This window comes from Nanorana parkeri, unplaced genomic scaffold (genome assembly GCF_000935625.1).
Source record: "Nanorana parkeri isolate BGI_ZX_2015 unplaced genomic scaffold, ASM93562v1 scaffold1516, whole genome shotgun sequence".
Classification (NCBI taxonomy): domain Eukaryota; kingdom Metazoa; phylum Chordata; class Amphibia; order Anura; family Dicroglossidae; genus Nanorana; species Nanorana parkeri.
Genome location: NW_017307784.1, coordinates 346888 through 359570, shown reverse-complemented (window position 1 = coordinate 359570; position 12683 = coordinate 346888). Strand labels below are relative to the sequence as shown.

The following is a 12683-nucleotide window of genomic DNA, read 5'->3' as shown; positions in this document are numbered from 1 at the left end:
AAAAAAGTGTTTGCCCCCCCCCCCCCCCCCCCCCCTCCACAAATCTAAATTTGCTCCACCCCTTCCTGTATAAGACATTTTGCGTAACATGTCAGTCGCTGGATACAGCGTGCACGCGTTATCCAGCTTTTGACATGTTGCGTTAGTAGCGTAGTAGGGAAGCCGGGGTCTCCGGTGGGCTGCGAAGGATCTCTTGTGACCCCGCATAGCCCACCTGAGACCTTGTAAAGCCCACCACACTGGGAAGCCCCACTGCAGGGGTTAAGAACACCTTTGCCCAGAGTTCTGCTTTAAACTGTCACCTTGGTCTGAGCCAAGGACTGGTCAGGATTATTTACAACCCTTCATTAAGGGTGGGAACAGGAAGCTATTGTACTGATAATAAAATATCAATCCATCCTGACTGCTACAACATTCTAGCAAATAAGATATACATTGTTGGATCTCAAGGTTATGATTTTTTTAGGCGATGTGTATTTTATACATTCACAGGCAGCCATCTTATTTCCCCTTTTATTACAGTGTGTAGCGGTAAGATTTTGCTTACTGGATTAGATGAAATGTGACTGGGTTTAACCCCTCCATGACTGAATGTTTTCAGTTTCTGTTCATAAATGACTGACACATTTTTTACATTTTTGCTGTGTGATTCTTCCACTACAGTAATATACTTTCTTACTAAATGTACCCACACATATTATATATTGTTTTTTAGAGGACAGATAGGGCTATATAATTATAAAACATGTGTACTTAACGTCTTACTTAGTTTGAATAAAATATAAAAAAAAGGAAAAACATTTATATATAATTTTTATTTTCCTAATTTTGTTTTACACTTTATTTTTATTTTTTTTACACTTTGTAAAAAAAAAAAAACTTTTTTTTTGTCAGTTTATATGAAGTGGTCACTATGACTGCTTGATAAATTAACTTTTTTTTTAAATTTTTGGCTATTATTAGGGTGCTCCAAACTTAGGAACAGCTAATAATAACCATAGAGACTGATCCTGACAGCATGTCAGATTCAGCTCTCACTAAAAGGTCTTTGATCAGCCCAGACGATCAGAAGTCTGATACATTTCACTCAAAGAGATACATTGTATCTCTTTGGTGAAATGTATCATAAACATCGGGCTATCGAGCTGTCAAAAGGAATAGCAGGGAGGTGACTCACTCTGCTACCTCTCTGCTATTTTCAGCTGTCAAATACGGGATCGCTATTTAGCGAACCCGTATCTGAATGTAAAGGCTTCATTCTTTCATTAATGAAACAAAGAAGCTTTTGCAAAAGCTTAACTATTTCATATACTGAGGCATTCATTAATGACTGGCAACCGTTGAGAATCAGCGGTTACCGGCATTCCAAACCCTGATATAACTCGTCACGTACAGTCACAGCCAGTCATATAGGCACTTCGTGACAGGACGTACAGTGTACGTCTCCCGTCACGAAGGGGTTAAGCTATTTGGAGGAAGGAATCGTATTTGGAGGAAGGAATAATTGTACGGCTTTTCTTTCATTTACATCATGCTTGAGTATATCTTTGATTTGCGTCATGCTTCAGATCTTTTCTATGGCACTTGAGGGGCAATTCAATCTAATTAAACAAGACCTTTACTTGGAGCTGAACTCCGCAATTTAAAAAAAATAAATAAAAATGATCCTTGCAGTGCCGCCCCCTCCCTCCGCACTCAAGGGTTAAATGCTTGTAGGTGTATTAATAAAACACTGCTTGAATTTTTTTCAGATTCCTACTGAATTGGCCCAAATTTTGAGCTGTAGGTGGCCCTGTTGGCACCCCCATTAACCCCTGCACCCTTCTTTACCCTTTTATCCTTTCTCCGGTGGACAAGAGTTGATTTTGTTAATCGACGTAGAAGGATCTTGTCCGAACATCGGCTGCTCCAAGCAGATGCTGTTTGGGTATTGAGCAGCTGTTTAGTGTGAATGGGGGGAGTCAATAGAATAGTCCACAGGGCTTATCAAATTTACCGTATTTATAATGGATCGTTCTGTGCATCAATATGAAGCAGATCTGTCTCTCTCTCTCTCTCTCTCTCTTTTTTTATGGAGTGTTACTATAAAGGTTCTAATTCATCCAGATCACGGCATGTCTATAAAAAATAAGTCAAGGCAACTGGACTTGCTGTATTGTTCTTGAAGACGTTTCACTGGTCATCCGACCAGCTTTCTCAAACTCATTCTGAGAAAGTTAGTTGTATGACCAGTGAAACGTCTTCAAGAACAATACATCAAGTCCAGTTGCCTTGATTTATGTTTTACAGATATGTGTTTCTTTGTGGTCATTTTTTATACTCTGAATTTTAAGAAGTGTGGTCTGTAAATTAAAATCTCATGAGTTAATCAGTGGTTCTTTTCTTTTATGGGCTTCATAAAAGTTCCGCCCGCCCGTTCTCATGGGGCCGACAACTATAGGAAAATTGGCGCCGTCTAGCAGAGCTAGTGCCGTATGAATGGCATAGCCGGGCAGAACGTTTATATAAAAGGAGCCCTAAGTGGTAGTTGATAAACTGCAATAATCTGCAATGGCCTCTTATTCAGCTTTTACATCAATTATATCTAATTATTAGCAATTATCATTCATTTTTTTCCAGCTAATCCTGGTAAGAGGGATGAGACCACTTCTAAAAGCACTTCCCAGATATAATCAAAGCTGCTTCTTCGGGAGGTAGTAGCTCTCCAAAATCCTATTCACACAATAATATGTTTACTCAATTTTATAATTGGAATGTTTAATCACACTTAAGGGGTTTCTAAACCCTCCGTTTTTCTTGCCTATATCTACAGCTAGCAAGCAGTAGATATAGGCAAAAAGTTTTTGTTTTTTTTAAACGCTTTAACAGCGGTTTAAACTTGCCCTGTTTTCGTCGCGCGCTCCCGCCCGAGAATCCGAAACTGCTCGGGCAGCCGCAAAGCATCTCGGGGCGGGCGCATGTGCAGTTCGGATTTTCAGCCGGGAGACAAGCAAAGACGCAAGGTAAGTCTATGGACGCGGGCACCCGCATGTAGACACCGCTGGATCGGAAGTGCTTGCAAGCAGAGACGAGTCAGCGCTGGATCGTAGAGCCGTCGCACCGCTGGAGGGACAGATGAAAACATGGGGAAAGAAGAGGAAGATCGGATTAAGAAACCTCATTTAAGGTAAGTGCTGACATTAACATTGGGGGGAGGGAAACATTTTTTTGACTTTAATGTCACTTTAAGGTTAGATGTATGTCCAACTGCACCCAAGGAGAACACACACAAGCTCCTCTCCTCCAAGAAATGAGTTGGGTGCTTGCTGCTGGGAGCACGTCCTCACTCCAATATCAGTCTATACAAACATGAGTCCATACATTCCTACTGCTGGGAAGTTGTGCTGTGACATCTAGATGGTTGCTTAATGGAGAATTATGGGGAGACTGAAATACACTCATCCCCATAGTTAGAGCCGACGTGTGACGCTGAAGCCGTCACACGTCGCCTCAGCTCTATTGATCGAGAGCTGAGCGATAACATACCACCAATCGCTCAGTTCCCGACCATCTCCCTGCAGACAGTGGTGACTGTCAGTAACCGCTCCCCGTATGGATTCCCCCCCTCCCCTCTCCCATCCTCCAATGTTCATTGGAGAGACGGATAGGGGAGGGGGTGGGCACAGCTCTATAGAGGCAGAGCCAGCTGTCAATCAGGTAGTGGGGTGGATCTTGACAATATGGTTAGGATCTGTCCCGGCTGCAGCGCGGCTCTGTGTTGTGCTGAGTTTTGGGCCACAGGAAGACATTAGTATATGTCCTCCTGTGACCCTAGAGAACTACGGCAAAAAAAAGGTTGGGCCATAGTTCTCTTTTTAAGCTGAGAAGATATATTTGGGATATTGAGCTGGAGAACATTTGTACCTGTTACCTGTACCCTATGCAGGATATGTCTGTGAAGGTTGTGACTTATCCAGGTCATGGTATAGCTGGTAGTAGTTTGTCACATTCTACTGAACTTGTTTTATGATGTGAAAGACATAGTTTCTTCAAGCCACTTCTTCAGTTCTGGTAAGTGTCTGGAAAATACTCCAGAATGTACAGTATATCTATAAAGGTAGTGCAGACACCTTAAGGTGGATATAACCTATTTGGGTACAGTTGGATGGACTGCCTGCGTGGCTGGTTATGTACATATATATGACTATAAGTGTGATTTAAGGATTCAGAATATAAAAGTGAGTCTTATGCCATGTGCATAGAGTATTATTATTATTATATGATTTTGTACTTCTACTACCTCATTACTTTCACTTACAGAAGTAGGTTTCAGTATCTGGGAAACATGTTAGGAAGCAGTCTCATGCAAGTAAAAGCGGGAAAATTGAATAACTGCTCATGTGGTATCAAGAACGAGATGTCATTGATTACAAAGCCAGGGGGTTAAGAGATAATTGGAGGTTATGAAATTCCATGATATTCTTGTAAAAGCAACACATAATGTCACACACTTTTGTAATGTGGGATTTTATGTGAACAGAAATAAAAAGTCTGTATTTTTGTATTCAATTTTTTTATGTGCAAGTTTGTCACGCACCTGGTTGGAGACTGAATGTGTGAGGAGGCCTCCCTTCCACCTCGTGTCCCGAGGACTCTGGAGTTGGGGACAGAGTCCAAGCAGGCAGCGAGTGGCACGAGTGCCAGTGGTGGTAACACTGCAAGCTGGAGTCAAGGTGCTGGTGGCAGAGCAGGGCAAGATCCGTAATCAAGGTCAGGCGAGCCAAGGTCACACAAGTCGGGCAGGCAAGGTACAAAGGGAAGAGGCAGAGGCAAAGTCCAGTAAACGATCCAAGGTCAAGGGGCAGGCAGCAAACAAGAATGGTCAAATAGCAAATCTGGGTCAGAAGTCTGGCAATACAAAGCAAGAAATCACAGGGGAGCTCAAAGACAATCCAGCAATTTGGAGACAAGCAAGCTGAGCTTAAATAGAGAGATCTATTAGCCCATTGTGTCCCCTCCTGTGAGGTGCCTTTTATTGCCGAGTCTAAGAGACAAGATCAGGCTGTATGGTTAAGAGAGATAGTCAGGTTCAGAAAACATGCATGACATTGAGTTGGGTTTCCCAATCTTAGAACCAAACCAATATGTGATGTGGATATTAAAGTGTGGGAAAAAAAACCATACGTGTCTCCCCTGGCAGGGCCTTGGACATCTAACAGCCATCAGATATTCTAGGTTCTTGTAATCTGTGAAAATGAATAGCGGATGTGCTGCTTCCTTCAATTGGTAGCACCAATCCTCTGAGGCCAGATTGATCACCAAGCGGCCCTGAGGCCCCCACAACCTATTTGTTTCTACAGTTTTTTTGGGAAAAAACCTACAGAATGCAAAAAGGACTTGCTGTGATAGAACACCCACTGCATTCTCAGAAGCGTCAACCTCCAGAATGTGCTTTAAAATTGGTGCTGCAGCGAATAGTCAGGAAGTACGAATACCGATATTTATTTTTCGGTGCCCGCCAATACCAATTACCCAGTATTTCTGCTAGCAAAGAGCTGGCTTCCCGGAAATCATGAAGCTGGGTGGCGTGTCATTATGCGCTACCCAGCTTCCTGATTGCCCGGGAAGCCGACGAAAATGCTGTTTCGCCAGCTCGTTGCTGATTGGTCGGGAAGCCGACTTCCTAGCCAAAGAGGGAGGCGGGTCAATACCCGCTTCGTGATTAGCCGGGAAGCCAGCACCATGTTCCCTCGTGGCACTGTTTAATTAGTTTCCCCACCATAACATTGATGGGATTTTTCCAGCAGATACCGGTTCAGCAAGTAGCTTGTAGACAAAGGATATCCCTCTGGAAATAATGGAAAGATTGCTAAAGGAGGAGTGGAGAATTTTCCCAAGGTAAAGATTGTCTTTAATCCATACAGTAGCTAAATAGTGGCGTGACCTTTAGATATTTGTAGAATTGCTTGGATTAAATATTATATCGCCGGCATAGACCATCAAAAGGCATAATTAAACCATCAGAATATATATGACTTAGACGGGTTAGTCCAAGGTCTCACTATTTATTGAGCAGTTTCATTGACCACCTCGAGATTTTCTCATAAGTTCAGCTGCTTCCTTCTCTCTAGCTACTGATTGTGTTGATGTTTAGTTTTTTATGAAGATAACCTCTGCTTATGCTTTTATTTTACTATATGTTCAATTGCCCAGAATTTGGACAAATTTACTTTAGATAAATGGTTTTACTTAAAACATACACTGAGTGGCCAGATTATTATGACCACCCCATCAGTACTTCGCCACCTTTTGCCTTCAATACTGCGGCGATTCTTCTTGGCATTGAGTCCATGAGATGTTGAAAGGTATTAATTTGCCTACAAACGTCAGGTGGTCATAATAATCTGGCCACTCAGTGTATATTGTTAGTATGTTGTCAGATCCCATATATGCATTCCTGTAGATATATACAGTGTTGTATACATCGGCAGAGGGGACATTGATTGAGCTGTCCTTTCCCTCTGATGTGAATACATTTTAGCCCCCCCGCTGCGTCTTCACATAACCTCTTCCATCAGTTTTATAGAATTTCCATTACTCTAACAAGAAAATATCATGCCAGCAGGCAGAAGAAATGTAAATGGTGTGACATATCTGTTCACTTATTTTCTGCCTGACAGCTGATGGAGTTATTATAAGGCCTGTGTGTAAACCGAGTATTCAGTATATTGCCATCATCATTGCTTTCTGTATCGCTTTATTCAGTTTTACGTTGCATGCCTTCCTGCACTGAAAATGACCCTTAAAGTGGAACTATACTTAACAATGCCAGCAGGAATATAATAATATGAATCTGCGCGTATGGATTAAAAATCACCCCAATGGTTTAAAAGCTGCTATACAAAAACACAAAGTTCCTCCAATAATCTTAAATCCAGCTGTGCACAGCGCTAAAAAAACTCACATTGGGAGCAGCATAAATAATCACTAGATAGATAGTGCAAAATATGTTACATATATCGTAATAAATGGTGAAATAGTGTATCAAAATATTACATCAATAAATATAAAGTGCCACATCAATAAATAAATATAGGACTGAGAGCATAAATATTCGAGATAAATAAAAATATTCAAAATGAATAAAAATCAATCAGAAGACAGTCCAGTAGAGAAAATAGTATATAAAGCTTGTTCCAGGTTAAAAAAAACGAACTCTTTCCAAGTTCGTGGTGTATACATCAAATAAGTGTTGAATATTCCCAAAGTTCCAATAGATATCGTGCTCTCCACGTGCCAAAAAGACCCCCCCCCCAATTTTAGACTGTCAGATAACAGCCAAACAAGTGGAATACGAATCAGAGGCAGCTCTCAACGTCCTCCTTCCTTTTCATATGCGCTCGTATCAGATGTTTAGTCATACCAAGGACAAAAATGAAGAAACCTTTTATTGGTAAAACAAATCCTGGGCCTGGTTTTATTAGGAGTCTGATAGAGCTCTGGGTGGGTCAGACTCCTAATTCTGTGGACCGTAGTTTGGTGATGACTAAGGATGGGCTCGGGCGTGTTCCCAGCCCCACGTGCCGAGCCCGCCAGGGAGCTGACAGCGCACAGAGCCAATCACAGGTACCAAAACATTTTCCCGGTCCACAGCTGCAGAGATTGGGAAATGTCTCAGTGCCTGTGATTGGCGCTGTCAGCTTCCTGGCGGGTTCGGCCCGTGGAGCTGCGAACACGCCCGAGCCCATCCTTAGTGATGACTCCACTGATCAGCCAGTCATGGACCGTAGTTTGGTGAGCAGTGCAGTCATCACCAAACTACGGTCCACAGAATTAGGAGTCTGACCCACTCAGAGCTCTATCAGACTCCTAATAAAACCAGGCCCAGGATTTGTTTTACCAATAAAAGGTTTCTTCATTTTTGTCCTTGGTATGACTAAACATCTGATACGAGCGCATATGAAAAGGAAGGAGGACGTTGAGAGCTGCCTCTGATTCGTATTCCACTTGTTTGGCTGTTATCTGACAGTCTAAAATTGGGGGGGGGGTCTTTTTGGCACGTGGAGAGCACGATATCTATTGGAACTTTGGGAATATTCAACACTTATTTGATGTATACACCACGAACTTGGAAAGAGTTCGTTTTTTTTAACCTGGAACAAGCTTTATATACTATTTTCACTACTGGACTGTCTTCTGATTGATTTTTATTCATTTTGAATATTTTTATTTATCTCGAATATTTATGCTCTCAGTCCTATATTTATTTATTGATGTGGCACTTTATATTTATTGATGTGATATTTTGATACACTATTTCACCATTTATTACGATAGTGCAAGTTTCACTATCTATCTAGTGATTATTTATGCTGCTCCCAATGTGAAGGTTTTTTAGCGCTGTGCAGCTGGATTTAAGGTTAATGCCACAAGGAAGGCTTTTTAATCCAGAAGAAACATACCATGTAGGTTATTCAATATAGCACTTGCAACAGTTTTCTGACGTTCATGCTGTTTTGCAAAGCCCTGCATCAAATTCATAAAAGCAGTATGACAGTTCTAGAGCTTTAAGCGGCACGTACGACATAACAATTTATTCTTATTACATTTTATATTACATCACAATGACTGCGACAAATGAATTACCAAATACCACCATTTTAGCGATCAGATAACATGGCCTATAAGACCTATTTTAATTTAATTTGTGCCGGGAATGAAGTTTTCTTCTTCAGCATGCCAGAGGTGTTTGTCCCCCACCCCACCCACGTCATCGGTTGCTGCATTGAATTCTTAAAGGAGAACTATGAGGTGACTGATTTTCACTCACCTCATAGTTCTAGCCGACCTGTGACAATGAGACTGTCACAGATCGGCTCAGTAGATAGGGAAGTGAGCGAACACATACCGGTGTTCGCTCACCTCTCGATCCTGCCACGGCTCTCTGCCGTGACAGGGGAGGGGCTGGATTCCCCGCTCCGATCCGCCATCGCTGACTGGGGGAACGGACGGGGGAGGGGGCGGGTACAGCTGGCTCTGCCTCTAGATAGGCAGAGCCAGCTGTCAGTCACGCAGCTGGGCGGATCCCGGCACAATTGTCGGGATCCGCTTCAGCTGCGGCGTCTCAGTATACCGCGAGCAGCTGCTCGCGGGTATACTGCGGCTAGAGTGACGGGAGGACGCTAGTTTGTGTCCTCCCGTTACCCTAAGGAGAACTATGGGGAAAAGACTTAAACCCATAGTTCTCCTTTTATGCAGTGTTATCTGCCCTGTCTGCATTCTTCCCTGCTGCTCTAGAGAGTACCTGCTCCAGGAGATGGGGGCGTGTTCTCGAGTTCAGCAGAAGAGAGAAGAAAAACTTGAAGAAAGTGTGCACGTATTGCAATTTGTACCTCTAATGGCGAGAATGCCATGCGAACGTCATTTGCCCAGCATGTGGCTGGATGGATGATTTATAAATCTTCTCCAGTGTGTGGATGCAAAGCATGCTTCCTAATGTCACTGTTATCCTAGTGGTAGCGATAGGGGTCAGTATTATAATTTGAGGAGAATCCAGCTTGCTCAATTTGCCACCTTCCTCACAAGATTGTACAGCGAGAGGTGTCTGCTCCCCTTCACATCACCTTTTATGATTTCTGCCCTTCTGTCAGTGTTGTAGAGTAAGCCGAGTCTTGTCTTCTCTGTCCCAGGTGCACTGTGGGAGAAATCACAGACGCAATGAAGAAGTTGTTTGGAGAGCACAAGGCCAGTGACCGCATGGTGAGCGGAGCTTACCGCCAGGAGTTTGGAGAGAGTGAAGAAATCGCCTTCACTTTAAAAAGGTAAAACATCATTTCTATCTTACAGTTTCTATCAGTACAGTACAGTACAGTACAGGCAGTCCCCGGGGTTAGCAACCAGATAGGGACTGCAGGTTTGTTCTTAAAGTAGTATTAAACTCCCACACTTTTTTTCGATAATGAATCCAGATCAAACAAATATATACATTGCCCAGCAAAGCATTGCTTTACATTTCTGTCCAAACACTTACAATCATCACATTTCTGAAAAGCTGCTTCCAAGTCTCTCAGCTCAGCTTCCCTGAACATCCTGGCCAGTACAAGATCACAAAGGACAGAGCAGACTACAGCAACTGTTCATCTACTAGCTTGGGGGAGGGCGAACAAGGGGTCAGAGGAGAGTAGCTTGATTTGTCGTGTCTGTGGAGACACACATAGCTTACTAGCACACACAAAGGTGACTCCATAGCACTCTGCTTGAGAAAGGAGTCACTCTAAAACAGGAAGTTAGGACTAGTTCTCGGGGGGACCAGCTGATTCTACAGGAAACTAAAACTTTTAAACATCAAGGAGCAGCATTCATTGTAAGTGATTTCATCACACTTTGAAATAGCTTAAAATCCTTTTGACTTCAATCACTTTAAGTTGAATTTGTATGTAAGGTGGTCAGGTAAGTGTAACTCCAGCCAAAAAAAACGTTTTTTGTTTGTTTTGGATAGCATAGGGAAGGGTTTACGCCCCTGTAAAGTTTGTTTTGCTGTCTGTGCCCCTGTTCAGAAGATTTCACCTCACTTTCTGTCCCGGTGACAATTGGATTTTGAAAATTTTGGGTTGCCGTGGAAACAAGGATTGGTGATAAAGCTTCAGTGGAGACCCCTTTTTCCAATGACCACTCTTACAGGAGTGAATTTCCCTTCCTAGGGGTAGATTTCCTCTCACTTCCTGTTGTCTTAAGGATAGGAAGTGAGATTAAATCTTTCTAATGAGGAAACAGACAGGAGTAAAAACCTCACAGTGACCCAGGAAGAAGAGTTGGGCACCCCTCGTCTGCACCTCTAACAAGAGCCAACTTCCTGTAATGTACGCACAGTACTACAAACCAGACCCAAAAAGGCGGGCACTCCTCGTTGGCATGAGCGCGGTAGTATTACAACTACCCCTGCTGTACAGTAAAAGCCTCCGTTTGTAAGTAGGAGTCGGATGTATGTAACCCAGGGACTGCCTGTATACTGATCCATTCATCTACAGCCATTTTCAGCAAGGCTTCCATGGAGTCCCAGGGTTCCTCCAGAGTTTGCCAGGGGTTCCTTGAGCAATGAGCAATTTCTGACTCTCAAATCAGCTACCAGTTACACCAATGATCTTTTCAGCTATATGTAAGGGGGCTGGCCAGCAATATAAGGATAATTCTTTCCACTGACAACCAATGTAAGGAGCATTCTTCTCACTGACCACCAATGTAAGGAACATTCTTCCCAGTGACAACCAATGTAAGGAGCATTCTTCTCACTGACCACCAATGTAAGGAACATTCTTCTCACTGACCACCAATCTAAGGAACATTCTTCTCACTGACCACCAATGTAAGGAGCATTCTTCTCACTGACCACCAATGTAAGGAACATTCTTCTCACTGACCACCAATGTAAGGAACATTCTTCTCACTGACCACCAATGTAAGGTGCATTCTTCCCACTGACCACCAATGTAAGGAGCATTCTTCCCACTGACCACCAATGTAAGGAGCATTCTTCCCACTGACCGCCAATGTAAGGAGCATTCTTCCCACTGACCGCCAATGTAAGGAGCATTCTTCTCACTGACCACCAATGTAAGGAGCATTCTTCTCACTGACCACCAATGTAAGGAGCATTCTTCTCACTGACCACCAATGTAAGGAGCATTCTTCCCACTGACCCCCAATGTAAAGAGTCTTTGTGTTCCTTTCAAGAGCCTTGAGCTGTGATGGAAGCAGTGGGCTGGCTTTTGGTAGGAGATAGGCAAATATTAAAATGCCTTGATAGAGGTGGATCTCAGTCTGGATGAGTGGGCGTTCCTAGGAAAGCTGTATTTGCAGTGCAGACCTCCCTAGGTAACGCCCACGTGTCATGCTGAGCCTCCATGATTGAATGAACTGAAATCCAATGAAAGGGGCGGACCAGGCACAATCAGGCTGGGGAAGAAAGAACCGGCTAATGGTGGATGTCCTCTGGCCAGGAAATGAGGCGGGCTCTATCTGACTTGCAGCTTCTAATGGACATTGTGACAAGCACACAGTGTGCAGTGAAATCACAGTAAGACATTTCAGTTCAGTAGAGGAGCCGGTACAAGCGTGCAAGCCTGAAGGGAAGGCCGGAGTTCACATTTAATAGTTCAGGTCAATTTCGGGGTAGGTCATTATGAACATAGAATTATGTGGACCACTGATGGCAATGAGGTAGCTTTGCCACATGGTTGTCAGACTTCTGCAGTGAGGACTAAATCTGATCCAAAAACAGGATTTCATTTTTGTATTTCTTTTCTTTTAGCAGAAAAAAAAGAAACGTCCTTATACCATGTTCATGTATGGACAGAAACCTATAATATTATCAAAACAGCTCTCTTCACGATATCACAAATATTAGTCTTATTGTTATAGAGCCCGCTGTGTGGACTCTTTGTGTAGCTAAGCCGGCTCACTCTTACCTCGGGCGTCCGTAAGCCCGACGAGAGCTGCGAATGGCGGAGCCAGCTTTCCTCTCTACATTTCCAGTAAGTGTATTTTAGAAAGCGCAGTGCGTCTGCCATCTGCAGAGGTCACTTCGTCTGATCTCAGAAGAGCAATGCTCTAGATACACATGAAACGCTCAAGCTGTTAACTCAAAATAAACTTTATGATGACAGACCCTATTTTCTTGATTGATATATATATTTTTTTATTATTTT

General features: G+C 43.0%; 1 pseudogene; it reads left to right on the top strand.

Moving 5' to 3' along the window:
- LOC108798596 overlaps positions 1–12683 on the top strand; it is a 52888-nt pseudogene that overhangs the window by 16316 nt on the left and 23889 nt on the right.